The sequence below is a fragment of the Euleptes europaea genome, chromosome 6 (assembly GCF_029931775.1).
Source record: "Euleptes europaea isolate rEulEur1 chromosome 6, rEulEur1.hap1, whole genome shotgun sequence".
NCBI classification, from domain to species: Eukaryota; Metazoa; Chordata; class Lepidosauria; order Squamata; family Sphaerodactylidae; genus Euleptes; species Euleptes europaea.
Window position 1 is genome coordinate 7642527 of NC_079317.1, and position 14109 is coordinate 7656635.

Sequence of the window (14109 nt, forward strand, 5' to 3'; positions counted from 1 at the left end):
TTTGTCTACTCAACACACACACACACACACACACATCGAGACAGAGAACATAAGAACATCAGAAGAGTCCCGCTGGATCAGACCAGGGGGCCATCTAGTCCAGCATCCTGTTCCACACAGTGGCCAACCAGTTCCTCTGGAGGTCCATCAACAGGGCATAGAGGCCGAGGCCTTCATTAGAACATCAGACCAGTGCTGGATCAGACCAGTGAGGGCCCATCTAGACCAGCATCCCCCCTCACACAATGGCCAACCAGTTCCTCAGGAGGGCCGACAACAGGGCGTAGAGGCCAAGGCCTACCCCTGATGTTGTCTCCTGGCACCGGGATTCAGAGGTTGACTGCCTCTGAATGTGGAGGTTCCCTTTAGTCACTGTGGCTAGCAGCCACGGATAGACCTCTCCTTCATGAATCTGTCCAATCCCCTTCTAAAGCCACCTGGGCTTGTGACCATCACTACATCCTCTCGCAGTGAATTCCACATTTTAACCCCTTGCCATGTAAAGAACGCATGAACACACGAAGCTGCCTTATACTGAACCAGACCCTTGTTCCATCAAAGTCAGTATTGTCTGCTCAGACTGGCAGGGGCTCTCCAGGGTCTCAGGCTGAGGTCTCAGGCTGAGGTCTATCTGCCTAGTTCCTTTAACTGGCGATGCTGGGGTTTGAACCTGGGCCCTTCTACATGCCAAGCAGATGCTCTACCTCTGAGCCACAGGACAGTATTTCCTTTTGTCCATCCTGAATCTACAGCTCATCAGCTTCATTGGGTCCCCTCGAGTTCTAGTACTTTGGGAGAGGAAGAAACAGTTCTCTTTGTCAAGTCTCTCTACCCTGTGCATAATTTGAGAGGGAGAGAGAGAAATGCCCTGATTGTCAGATGGCAACTGAGCCAGTCCACACTAAAGATCTGAATGCCAAGTAACGTGCCCTCCTGGGTGAAGACTGCATGGCGGAGGCTACGCCATCTGCACAACAGTCCTCATGCCAGCTGATGGACTGATGCTACGGCTGGACTTCGGGTGGGGAAGCCCCTTCAGCAAAAGGGAGTTAGTTCCAAAGCTGCTTCTTCAAGAGCGCCATTTCAGATTGAGGTAAAAGAAGGGAGAGATTTCATGGCATCGCTTCAAAGGATTGTTCTTGGGTATAGGGCCATACCAAACATTTCCCTTTTCATCAGTTTTGGGGTCCCGTTAACCAGTAATTCGAAGCGGGGTGGACATTCTTGTTCGAATCTACTTCAATGGTACGAATGTTCACCATTTTCGATTGAACGAATGTTCCCCCCAGCGAACTGCAGGTATTGTTCTGAGGCCGTTCCTCCCCCCACCCCCCCCAGCTTACTGCTTCTCCCTCCTTCCTGGATTACAGTGTGGTGTAGTGGTTAAGAGCGTTGGACTCTAATCTGGAGAGCTAGGTTTGATTCCCCGCTCCTCCACATGAGCGGCAGACTCTAATCTGGTGAACTGGGTTCGGTTCCCCACTCCTCCACATGGAGCCAGCTGGGTGACCTTGGGCTAGTCATACTTCTCTTAGAGCTCTCTCAGCCCCACCTACCTCACAGGGTATCTGTTGTGGGAAGGGGAAGGTAATTGCAATCCAGTTTGATTCTCCGTTAAGTGGTAGAGAAAGCTGGCATATAAAAACCAACTCCTCCTCCTCCTCTTCTTCTCTCTGAACTCTCTCAGCCCCACCTACCTCACAAGGTGCCTGTTGTGGGGAGAGGAAGGGAAGGCGACTGCATGCCACTTTGAGACTCCTTAGAGGTAGAGAAAAGCGGGGTATAAAAACTAACTCTTCTTCTTCTTCTTCTTCTTCTTCTTCTTCTTCTTCTTCTTCTTCTTCTTCTTCTAATCATATGGGTGATCCTACCCCATCAGGGACTGCCCAATGAATGGAATGACATTACAGCCAATCAGATTTGACTACATGATGAGGGCAAGTGAGGGTGATTGAGAATGGAGGCAAGTGGGCGTAGTTTAAATAGATAAGCAAATGACCCCCCCCCCAAGGAATGCTAAAAAGTTGATTATAAAGGGAAAGAGGGAAAGTATTTTTTTTTCTTGGTCTCAACTACCTCGTAGGGTTGTTATGAGATAAAATGGGGATAAGGAGGGCAACATAGATTGGCCTGAGTTATTTGAAGGATGGGTGGGTTAACTGCACTCGACAGATAATTGCATGAATGTGAGGATGCTTCAGAGGCTGGGGCTTCTCTTTGAGAAATCCATTCTCGGAGTGATAGGGGGAACCTTTCGTCGAGAGATTATGATTGAGGGCCCCTCAAGACCCCTGAGAAGGCTACAGTTGTTGAATCTCCTTCCGCTGGCCCTCTTGTCTCCCGGGAATCAAAGGAATCTTGACCCACAGCAGATGGGAAAGATGACGAGTGAGTTTGCAACCACAGAACATTGAAAGATGTTGTCCTTCGTCTCCACATGCGGAGGAGGAGGACCAGGGAACCTCTTCTGTTCAACCAAGGGAATCCAACGCCTTCTATCAGATGGCATCAAGTGTGGATGAGTGCCCAGCAAAAATACATACGGCTTTATCCTTGTGCAAAGGACTTGTTTCTGCAGCTGTCTTTGTGAGATTCTTAGCCATATTCCCACAAATTCTTACTCACCCAGTACTCCTGAGTCTTCAAAACACTTCAGAAACATTGTTCAGTGGCCATGTTTATGACATATCTGTAAGCTAAGTCAATATCCTGATACTGCTAACCGGGCTGAGTCAAAGTAACTTGGCAAAGGCTACCTAGAGTGATGGGGATGTGGAATGGCATGGTATAACCCCGTCTTGCCAGATCTTTTTTTTTTATATAGAATTTTTATTGACAATAAAAAAATTTAACAATGGAGCAATTACAAAAAAAATACAAAAGAAAAAGGATTTTAAACAAAATTAAAACAAGTTAACAAAAAAAAGTAATATAGAGTTGAAAATGAAAGTCCCCTTCCCTCCCTTGTGTCATGCCCAGCCCCCCACCCGTTGTGACTTGCGGAGAAGAACCCCTTAGCTTTATATAATCCATTATTTATTTTGTTTCCCTTTACTACAATATTTTATTTACAACTCTTTCACAATCTTCGTAAAACCAATCTTTGCTGTGTTAGCCCAGTGTACAAAGGCCTTATTCCAGTCTCGCTGGAAACTCTTCTACATCATTTCCATGTAGACTATTAGTTAATTTGGCCATTTGTACAAAATAAAATATTTTATCTCTCCAGTCCTTTAAAAGAAGCTTCGTTTCTCCCTTCCAGATCCCGTCTTGCCAGATCTCAGAAGCTAAGCAGGGTCAGTACTTGGAAGACCACCAAGGAAGGCTCTGCAGAGGCAGGCAACGGCAAACCACCTCTGCTTCTGACTTGCCTTGAAAGCCCCTTGCTGAGGTCACCATAAATTAGAAGCTAAGCAGGGTCAGTACTTGGAAGGGAGACCACCAAGGAAGGCTCTGCAGCGAAAGGCACTGGAAAACCACCTCTGCTTCTCACCTGCATCGAAAGCCCCTTGCTGGGGTCAGTTGTGATTTGATGGCACTTATATACATACCTAGGAGGGAGGTTATGGCAGAGACTCAAACCAGGAACCTTCCTAGCTCAACAAAACCCTTTGGAACCATCTGACTAATATGTTGTGCATCATGGGTGGGGGCATAATGAGAAATGAACAATACCGTACTGATGGAAATTGGTGGAAAGAGGGCAAATAGTGATGGGGAAAGAGACTTAAAGTGTGATATAGTTTAGCGGCAATCCATGCCCACAAACCCTTTTTGTAGTTCCTCCAGCCTTCTTCCCAAGGTTGCCAACCTCCAGGTGTAACCTGGAGTTCTCATGGAATTATAACTGATCCCTGGACTACAACGTTCAGTAGCCCTGGAGGAAATGGTTGCTTTGGAGGGCAGACTCCTTTCCCCAAACTCCTCCCTCCTCAGGATCCACCCCCCAGACTCCAGGAATTTCCCAAACTTAAGATGGCAAACCTACTTCTTACCCAACCTCAGTCCACCCCCCATTTGAATGATCCCACAAAGCTCCTGCCATTTAAAGGGAAAACAGGCAGAGACACATTATGGCTTAGAACAAAACATGCTGTCCCAGTAATGGTGACGTCTTCCACTGATGCAAGGAGCCTTCCGCCATTGCATATACTTCCGCTGGTGGAATGCACCTCTTTTGCCCCAGTGGTATTCCTTGCCTCAGTGGAAGACTTCTGGTGTTGGTGGAAGACTACTCTGTTAGAGAATGGACTCTTGGGGTTCAGTCAAAGAGCCAGTGCGACGTAGTGGTTAGAGTGTTGGACTAGGATCTAGGAGACCCAGGTTGGAATCCCCACTCTGCCATGGAAGCTTGCTGGGTGACCTTGGGCCAGTCACATACTCTCAACCTTACCCACCTCACAGGGTTGTTGTGAAGATGAAATGGAGAATGATGCAAGCTTCTTTGGGTCCCCATTGGGGAGAAAAGTGGGGTATAAATAAGGTAAATCATTATAATCGTATTTAACTCTATCTGCCTGTCTGTCTACATTGCTTAATCCCATTTTGTTAAAACTTTACTGGCCGTATTTTAAAACACAACGCTATCCTTTCTTCTCCATCTTGTGCTTTCGAAAGCAGCAGCGGCAACTCTCTCTGGAAGACCAGTCTTATTTTGCTTCCAAATTTTGTTTAGAAAAATAAGAACGGGAAAAAGTTTAAAAAAAAAAAAAATCCAGAAAAGAATTGCATTTAACTGAAGGAAAAGTGCTGACTGACACCGTGAAGCCCGGTAACGGAAATTCTTCCTGGCTCCCTAATTATCCTTTCCTTCTCGACTTCAGTATCACATGTAGCCATGTGTAGAATCATAAAATAATTATGCAGTATACAAGCTTTCTGGGAGCATGTACCACTGTTTCCCTAATTCTTTATCGCTCCCATTGATCGTGGCATGTGTGCATTGATCCAAGTCGGCCATCTGGTAAGGCGAGATAAGCATGGTACTGTCTTTGCATTGCACTGTCACTCAGGGAGGGGGGCACATTTTGGCTGTAGGGAATTACGGGGGCAGGATTAGCCCTCGTCCTGCGAGTAAACTGAATTTGAAATGCAGCACTGCAGCTGCATGGGCCGTTTCGCTAACTTCTGGGGTTTTGTGCATGCATTGGCTTGGTTTTGCGCGAGCTGGTTTCTCCTTCCTGTGTATACGAGGGTGACCCCAAAAAATCGCTCTCTCCCTCTCGTTTGGTGGTCCTCGTTTGGGGTGAACGGAGGGTACATTTTCTCTCTCTCTCTCTCTCTTTTTACAAAACAAATACATACCATAAAATTTGTCAGAGATAAGAATGGTTCAGAATCAAAAAAGAGAGACGGGCAAAGAAAGGGAGAACCTTTATCAGACAGGAAAGACATTTCAAATGTCATCCTTAGCCGCACATGTATTTGTTTAGCAAAAGCAGGGCAGTGCAAATCTTGGCTCTTAAAAAAGAAAAGCTTTCCAGATTTTAATGCCATGTTCCCCCAAATTTATGACCCTTTCCCCTTGGTTGATATATTTTCTCCACCCTGGCCAATTAGACATTTCTTTCTTTTTTTAAAGAAAGCAAGCGTGATTCTGCTTTTGCAAAAACAATAAGAACGGCAGCCAAGGGGGGATCGAGACCCATTGTTCCCGTGTGTGTCCCCCCCAGCAAATGCCCGCCTGATCTTCTCAAAGCCTTGCCTCGAAAACTGAACAATTCTGTCAAAAAAGATTAGTTCTATTTTGTCGGCTGCTCGCTGACTATTCATGAATGCGCAGAAAGAGGAGGGCCCTGTAATGTCATGCAAAGTTGCTAAGGTGCCTGGATTGCGCCTATTAACTTCAGGATCCCAAACGGGCGACCCACAAAAGAGCAGCCGCAAGGGAAGGGGGGGGGGAGGCAGGAAAGGCCTGCCATGTGTTCGAGCTATATGCCTCCTTCAGTCCCCCATTTAATTTCCTTTTGTTGCCCCAACTTTTATTGTCATACAGTTGGGAGGGGAGAGAGGGGGGGAGAGAGGAGCTCGGGGAACCATCGAGCGGGGCCGAGGGGGGGGACGACGACGGGATTAGCATATCGAAAGGATCATCTTGCACTGAACCCAAATCTTTTCAGTCTGTATAATTAGCAAATGCGGCCTCTCTCTGGCTTCTCTCTTTGGCGTCTTTGGACGAGGCAAATTAGCTCCTATCTCTGGCTGGAACATTAGAAGAAAGAAAACGGAAAGTTTACCCAGTGTGTGATATTCCTTTGTGTGTCTTTTTTTGTGCAGCTGATTCCTGATAGCGGTGTTGTGCTTTGCTAATATTCCCCGGATTACACACTTTACTTTGAGTTTGTAGGCCGTGTAGTACTGGGGGGCGAGTGGTTAGAGTTATGCTTGGGTTGAAGCATACAATGGGTCGAAGGGGTTTCCCTCCTCTGAATGCAGTAGAAACTTAAGCATTCATGATGCATTCGGATAACATTCACAACAGCTAGGGTTGCCAGTCTCCAAGAAGAGGTGGGGATTCTCTGACTCACCTCTCATTTCCTGCTGCCCCTTACAGAGGTGGTGGGAGAAATGTTAAAAAAAATGGCCATCGGGCCAACAGCATGACATCACTAGAGAGGACTGATGTCACGTCCGAGGAAAACCCAGAAGCGACACCAGTCCTCTCCTAGGTATCACTGAAACCTCTTTGGTTTTATTAGAGATTCCAAGAGAGCCAGCGTGGTATACTGGTTAAGAGTGGTGGTGGACTCTAATATGGAGAACGGGGTTGGATTCCCCACTCCTACACATGAGTGGCGGATTCCAATCTGGTGAACCGGGTTGGTTTCCCCATTCCTACTTATGAAGCCAGCTGGGTGACCTTGGGCTAGTCACAGCTGTCTTAGCGCTCTCTCAGCCCCATCTACCTCACAAGGTGTCTGTTGCAGGGAGGGGAAGGGAAGGTGATTGTAAGCCAGTTTGATTCTTCCTTAAGTGGTAGAGAAAATCGGCATATAAAAACCAACTCTTCTTCTTTTTCTTCTTCTAGAAAGGCATGACATCAGTTCTGCTTTTTTCCTGGAAGTAAGGTCATGCAGTCACTGATGGCTGCCTCCCATGCTTCCCTTAGGATTTTTATTTTCTTTACCAACAGCATGATGTCCCTAGAGAGGACTGACATCACTTCCAGGGGAAGCCCAGAAGTGATGCCAGTTCTCTCCAAGAAATCGCTGAAAACTCTATGGCTTTACCATAGAGTTTCTGGGGTGGGGTTTCTAGATCTACCCTTTGTCCCTTCCGGATAGCACTAGGAATTGCCAAGAACTTCCTGTATGTATACAAGGTCTTATTGCATCTGAAGAAGAGAATATTGTCTACTTACAGGAAGTTGCTGCCAAAGAGTATACATGTGAATGTATACCTCTGAGCATCACCACCAGGTTTCACTGAGTTTTTGATTTGCTGGAGGGACTCAAGCAGTTGGGATCTGCTGTGACCTTATCCATTTATTCACATGGTGTTTACTTTAGGGCTGAGCCAAAAATACTCACCGTTTTCTAAGAATATTTTTGGCAGAGTCACTCACGCATGCACGCTTCTGATAATTTTCTTGTAAGTGCTTCCCATGTCTCCATCGATTTGGGAAACATTGTTCTCCCTCTGAATTGACTTTTTTTGGGGCCCTTCATGGCAGCAACATGTAGCCAAAGATGACTGGCTCTGGCTCATTGTGAGGTCATCGCATTCATTGCGTGGCATCCAGGATAGTTCACTTAAGTTGCCTAAGGTCGTTTTTGCATGGGTACTTTCACTCACGTTCGCCCCTGGTCTGTCTTGGCTGTTCCTTGGAGTTACACATGAGTTTTCCGTCTGTTAGAAATGACCTCGCTGCTAGCCCTCATGAATCCTGGGACTTCCCGTTCCTCTGTTGACCCGATTCTTCCCTCTCCCCTGAGCTCAGCCCAGGTGAAATCTCCATGCATAAGGCAAAGCACGGGGCACCCAAGCTTGGTTTCTACGACAGAAAGCAGGCCGCCAATTACAGAGCAGTGTATAAAGAGGCGGGGATTCAAATGCTTCCTGAGAGCTCTTTCTGAGTAGAAGAAAGGCTTTTTAAAAACTAGGTTTGGATCCCCCCCTTTCAGATTGCTCTTTTTCTTCTTCTTCTTCTTCTTCTTCTTCTTAAAATGCTTTTTAAATTTGGCAATTGGGTTTTGGGGCGGGATTTTCTCTCACAGTAAACACTATGAAGCAAGCCAATTACAAAGCAGCATTTCAACGGGGTGGGGACTTGATTTGAGCTTGGAGACTGCTGGTGCAGAGATTCCCAACTGGAAAGCATGGGTCCAGCCAGCAACAAACCTCAGGTAAAACTCCCATGCATAAAGACGTAAGAGGACTTCATTCACTTTCAGTGAGGTCACTAAATAGCCTGGGGAGGGTAAGGTTTGGGGATCATACCAACTCAGCCCTAACCTAGATAGCCCAGGCTAGCTCAATCTCTTCAGATCTCCACTGTAGGGTTGCCAACCTCCAGGCAGAGACTGGAGAGCTCCCAGAATTATCATCGATCTCCAGACTACATACATTGCTTATTTATTCATTACTTATTTTTTAAAAAACATTAATTCCCCTTTTCCTGGAGAAAATGGCTGCTTTGGAAGGTGGGTTGTATGGCATTACACCCTACCAAGGTCCCCCTGCTGCCTAAATCCCACTCACCTACGCTCCCCCCCCCAAATCTCCTGATATTTCTAAACCAGGAGTTGGCAACCCTCCTCTAAAGCTAAGTAGGGTTGACCTTGATCAGTATTGGGATAGGAGACCACCAAGTAAGTCCAGGGTCATGAACCCCACGGGGTCGCCATAAGTTAGCTATCACTTGACGGCAAACAAGTAAACAAACAACCCCCCCTCCAACTCATCTCAATAGGTAGGGTTGCACTTGCCAGGTCCATCTTTGCCACCAGCGGGAGGTTTTTAGGGGTGGAGCCTGAGGAGGGTGTGGTTTAGGGAGGGGGGACTTCAATGCCATAGAGTCCAATGGCCAAAGCGGCCATTTTCTCCAGGTGAACTGCTCTCTATTGGCTGGAGATCAGTTGTCATAGCAGGAGATATCCAGCGAGTACCTGGAGGTTGGCAGCCCTAAACTGGAGCAACATTGGTCCTCATTCAACTTCTGATGACAACTAACCATGATGTGATAGCTTAGTGATGTGAAACAGCTGTAGCCTTAAGAAGAAGAGTTGGTTTTTATATGCCGATTTTCTCTACCTTTTAAAAGGAGAATCAAACCAGCTTACAATCTCCTTTGGCTTCCCCTCCCCACAACAGACACCCTGTGAGGTAGGCAAGGCTGAGAGAGTTCAGAGAGAACTGTGACGGGCCCAGGGTCACCCAGCTGACTTCTGGAGGTTGGCTTCTGGAGGTCACCTGGAGGTTGGCAACCCTATCGATAGGACATGCCCAAGGAAACTTCTTGAGCAACACGCTTTCGACATTAAAAAAAAAATGGGGGGAGAGGGTGGATTTTGAAATGAACAGCCAAGCAGGCAAATATGAAGAAAATGGATATGTCCATTCATGGGATATTTATGTAGGTGATACGTTTCTGTGCATCAGGAAGGGATTAAATGCCGGAGGCGACTCTGGCCTTCAGAGTGATTGTCAACAAACTGCTTATCGTTTGGCCAAATACTATTTTTAAAAGAAAATAATAAAAAGAACCGGTATCCCTCCTCGAAACCAGGCTTGGAAGTGCAAAGGTAGAGCGCTGGTTACAGAAACTGGAGCAGCATCTAACCGTCATATTATGGAAATGCAGCTTGCAAAGAATGCTGTTCTCTGCACAGATTTTTCTCTCTCAATGCGCAAGTAGACTTTTGTGTAGGAAAGCATGTGTACCCCTATTATATGAACTGCTGTGAAAATGTGGGCCTTTCCCTCCTCTCAGCTAGGTCTGCCCACCGGCAGCTGTATGGATCGCAGTTGTGTATTTTCATTAACTTATAATATTTGTAGCAGCCCCGTGGTGCAGAGTGGTAAGCTGCAGTACTGAAGTCCAAGCTCTGCTCACGACCTGAGTTCGATCCCCACGGAAGTCGGTTTCAGGTAGCCGGCTCGAGGTTGACTCAGCCTTCCGTCCTTCCGAGGTGGGTCAAATGAGGACCCAGCTTGCTGGGGGTAAAGGGAAGATGACTGGGGAAGGCACTGGCAAACCACCCTGTGAACAAAGTCTGCCTAGTGAACGTCGGGACGTGATGTCACCCCGTGGGTCAGGAATGACCCGGTGCTTGCACAGGGGACTCCCTTTACCTTTTATAATATTTGTGGAGTGCCACTCCGCAAGAGGCACCTGCACCAAACTATGAGGGGCGTGAAGCTCCTACAGTGAAACGATGTTGATGAGCAATCCCAAATATACTATCCCAATGGGGGGGGGGGATGCATACTTTGTCATGTGTGCCCCACCCTTTCTCCCCAAAGGGGACTCAAGATGGCATACAAAGATCCATCAATAAAATGGTAACATTTCAATGGGATAATATCAAACAGTACAAAGAGCACTTGTAAACAGCATAAGAATAATCTGTTGCTCCACTCCAAATGCTCACCAACAGCTAAGGTTGCCAGGTCCCACTTTGCCACCGGCAGGAGGTTCTTGAGGTGAAGCCTGAAGAGGGCGGGGTTTGGGGAGGGGAGGGACTTCAATGCCATAGAGTCCAATGGCCAAAGCGACTATTTTCTCCAGATGAACTGATCTCTATCGGCTGGAGATCAGTTGTAATAGCAGGAGATCTCCAGCTAGTACCTGGAGGTTGGCAACCCTATGTGTCAGGCCAATGACCTTTTTTGTTTGTTTCTTTTTCTCCCCCCACCCCCATTGAGGGGTTGGCAGGCACCCCTAATGCCATTCCTGACACATGGCAAAGGATCCAGCCAGGGAATAAGTAGATAATCAACACATCTTACAAGCAACCAAGGTATGTTTTGACACTCATAAGTTACCCTAGGGATGCCAGCCTCCAGGTGGGACCTGGGGATCCCCCAGAATTACATCTCATCTCCACAGAGATCAGTTCCCCTGGAGAAAATGGATTCTTTGTAGGGTGGACTCTCTGGCCTTTTACCCCACTGAGGTCCCTGTCTTTGCGGTTAAGTGAAGGCTACTAATCTAGGGATTCCAGGTCCTCTTTGCCACTAGTGGGAGGTTTTGGGGGTGGAGCCTGAGGAGGGTGCGGTTTGGAGAGGGGAGGGACTTCAATGCCATAGAGTCCAATTGCCAAAGCGGCCATTTTCTCTTGGTGAACTGAGCTCTATCGGCCAGAGATCAGTTGTAATAGCAGGAGATCTCCAGCTAGTACTTGGAGGTTGGCAACCCTACACTGGCAAGAGGTTTTTGGGGCGGAACATGAGGAGGGTGGAGTTTGGGGAGGGAAATGACTTCAATAACACAGAGTCCAATTGCCAGAGTGGCTCTTTTGTCCAAGTGATCTCTATTGGCTGGAGATAGGGTTGCCAACCTTCAAGATGTATAACCTCCAGGTAGTAGAATCATAGGATCATAGAGTTGGAAGGGACCACCAGGGTCATCTAGTCCAACCTCCTGCACAATGCAGGAAATTCACAACTACCTCCCCCCCACACCCCCAGTGACCCCTGCTCCATGCCCAGAAGATGCCCAAGGTGCCCTCCCTCTCATGATCTGCTTAAGGTCATAGAATCAGCTTGGGGTAGGATTGCCAACTTCCAGGTACTAGCTGGAGATCTGCTATGACAACCGATCTCTAGCCGATAGTGATCAGTTCATCTGGAGAAAATGGCCGCTTTGGCAATTGGACTTTATGGCAGTGAAGTCCCTCCCCTCCCCAAACCCCGCCCTCCTCAGGATCCTCCCCCAAAACCTCCCGCCAGTTCCCAAGAGGGATCTGGCAACCCTAGCTTGGGGGACACCTGGCAATCCTATAGCAACACCAATTCCCCAAAGAGACTTGCCTACTTTAGGCCTAACAAAAGAGTGCATCAGCATTTCAGGAAGAAAATCAGGTTATTGGGAAATGCCAAGATGTATCTTCTCTCTTGGGGAAGGTGGGCCCGTAATGGAGTCAATAAAGAAGGCGTGGAGTCTTCCCCCAGCTCCTGGCACTGTCATTATACCGAAAACAAATTTCACACATCCACAAAAAAAAAAAAAAATTACAAAATCCAATTTAAGTTTTCCTCAGGAAAAAAAAAAACAGAAGTAGCAAATATGAAGCAAAGTTAATTGAAGCACATTCAAATTACAATAAACACATACAGGACCAATTATTTTCTTTTGACTCGCGTGTGGCTTAGAGATGGCTTTTTAAAATATATATATAAATCTTTTGTTTATTGCACTATTAAAAATTATGGAGATGCACCAGCCATGAGGAAGATAGCCACCATAAGGAATTACATGTTTTTCTCCATTTATATTTAAATAACCATCCCTGCCAAATTATACACAAATCACGCAATAATTCTCCAGTGAAATGACTATTTAGAAAAATAAAAAAAATCCAAGTCACACCATTCTTTTCTTATTAAATTGCCCATTTCCTGTGCATCAAATGTGCTTGCGCCATGCTTGATATGAGCCCAACACAATTGGCTTCCGATGCTAATGAGGGAGGGGGGAGAGACTGTTTTAATATACTGGAGTTGTTGATGAGAAATGCGAGGGATCAAGAGGGGAAGACAAAGAAAGCCGCACAACTGTAGATGCGCACGTGTGTTTTAAAGATGCACGAGGACAACCGTTCTGATGGAGGGCCGGTTTGACTGCAGCTGAGGCAAAGCCGCAAGAGCAGCCGTTTGGAGCGGTGGACTCTGATCTGGAGAACGGGGTTCGATTCCCCCACTCCTCCGCATGAGCGGCGGAGGCTAATCTGGTGAACTGGATTGGTTTCCCCACTCCTACGCACGAAACCGGCTGGGTGACCTTAGGCTAGTCACTCTCCCTCAGCCTCACCTACCTCACAAGGTGTCTGTCGTGGGAAGGGGAAGGGAAGGTGATTGTAAGCCAGTTTGATTCTGCCTTAAGTGGTAGAGAAAGACGGCATATAAAACCCAACTCCTCCTCCTCCTCCTCGTCTTCTTCTTCTTGGAGAAAATGGAAGCTGTGGAAGTTGGACTCTATGGCATTATATCCCGCTGAGGTCCCTCCCTTCTTCAAACCCTCCCCTCCCTGGGCTCCACCTAAGGTTGCCAGGTCGCCAGGGTTGCCAACCTCCAGGTACTAGCTGGAGATCTCCTGCTATTACAACTGATCTCCCTCCGATAGAGATCAGTTCTCCTGGAAAAAATGGCAGCTTTGGCCATTGGACTCTATGGCCTTGAAGTTCCTCCTCTCCCCAAACCCCGCCCTCCTCAGGCTCTGCTCAAAAAACCTCCCACAAGTTGTGAAGAGGGGCCTGGCAACCCTACAGGTTAAGATTTAAGGCTTCGAATTTGAGCTTGCAGAGAGAGAGACATCTGTGGAAAATAAGAGACAGGATGTTTGGACCACAGAAACCACAGAACAAGGTCAGATACAATGTTCCCAAAACATTGTATAGTCATTTGAAGTCTGGGAATAGCCAAAACAAAACTGTCAAGGTTGCTGATAATACAAAGTAGTAAAAAAACAAGTCTATCTGTTTTCATGGTTTTTCCTTGCTTTCAAGTCAAATATGAATAACAACTTTGTTTGTCTTAGTAGTTAATAAGCCTTGAAGATGAAAGTGTAAAAATTGGGAATTTATTTTGAGAAAGGATTTATCTATCTATATTTCGATGTTATTTCCTATGTCATCTGTTTGTCTGATATGAGATCAAGGTTCGGGAAAGATGTTTGTTAAGGGAAGTTTTGTCTTATTGGTAGAAGTGATGTCTTTTGATGCCTGGGAATTTTGCAGGAATCTTATAACAATTTCTTGCTGATTCTGAAAGCAATTCTCATTGGGTCTCGTAACAAGTGATCTCTGGAAGAGTATATAAAGGGGCTTGAGATCGTGGGAGGTTGGATATTCTTTGCCAGACAGGCTTGCATGCTGCCTGTCTGAGAATCATCCCTGGCATGACACATTGAAGGGTATGTAATTTTACTGCATTTTTCATTGTGATTTT